At 50.0% G+C, this 1,098-nt stretch overlaps 1 long non-coding RNA gene across 1 annotated transcript; it reads right to left on the reverse strand.

Moving 5' to 3' along the window:
* Positions 1 to 26: 26 nt before the first annotated feature.
* Positions 27 to 1,098, reverse strand: LOC102764746. Its single transcript, XR_435887.2, has 3 exons — positions 1,083 to 1,098; positions 390 to 477; positions 27 to 311 (listed from the first exon to the last, which is right to left on the reverse strand). It is a non-coding gene; the product is annotated as an uncharacterized LOC102764746 (long non-coding RNA).

Consider the following 1,098-nt stretch of genomic DNA (forward strand, 5'->3'; position numbering starts at 1 on the left):
TTTTTTAAGAGAGAGTATGGAGATATTTTGGGGTGTGTGTGCAAGCAGGGGGGGCGAGGAAGCAAGTAACAAATATCCATCCTCACTTTCTGTTCATCAATAAAAATTTTTTAAAAAGGGACTCTGTGACCCAAACAGTTCTGTGTGAATAGAGTGCTCACAGACACACTGCTGAGGGACGGCTTTACCTTGACTTGAAAAACCAGCTCATTTCCACCAACACTGAACTGTGATTCAAACAGGATAGTGAATTTTTCTTCAGTTACTGACTCTGCCCCACGACGGTCAGACCTCTTGATGCGTTTCAGGGACTGCAAAGGAGAAAATTCAGGTGACCAGGTCCTCAGACAAGCAGGGGAAATCTGCTCTTCCCCTCCCTCCATCCTCACCATGTTCCGGAAGTGGGCGCTGAGCGTGCCGGTGGCCTGGTGATACTCCATGACGCAGCAGTTGTTCAAGATCTCCCCACTGTACTCACTGCCAATCAGAGAGAGACGCAGCTCTGAACCCCCGCAGGGTCTCGGCTCACAGCGGGCAGAGATACCCTCGGGGTCGGAGGAACCACAGAAGGTATTTAAAAACTTATGTCATGCCACGACTGGCTTGGCTCAGGGGACAGAGAGTCAGACTGAGGACTGAAGGGTCCCAGGTTCGATTCCGGTCAGGGGCACATGCCTGGGTTGTGGGCTCGATCCCTAGTGGGGGGCCTGCAGGAGGCAGCCAATCAATGATTCTCTCATCACTGATGTTTCTGTCTCTCTCCCACTCCCTTCCTCTCTGAAATCAATAAAAACATGTTTAAAAAATAAATAAAAATTTACGTCATTTAGAAGACACGTGAGCTCCATAAAACACACAAGAAATAAATATACATAAAATATACAAAAGTTTTCCTAAGTGAATTCCTACTAAGTGAAACCATGTCATACTATCTGCACAGAAGAACCCCTTCTGCTCTTCCTCTGAGAGCCAGAGACGCCAGCAGGGCTGCCGGGCCCCCCACACAGGACCCTTCTGAGGAGGATGTCTCCACCCACGGCCGGGCCTGGGAAAGGGGCCGAGCCCAGGCAGGACGCACGTACTTGCGGGTGTTCTCGT

The sequence above is a fragment of the Myotis davidii genome, unplaced genomic scaffold (assembly GCF_000327345.1).
Source record: "Myotis davidii unplaced genomic scaffold, ASM32734v1 Scaffold20403, whole genome shotgun sequence".
Classification (NCBI taxonomy): domain Eukaryota; kingdom Metazoa; phylum Chordata; class Mammalia; order Chiroptera; family Vespertilionidae; genus Myotis; species Myotis davidii.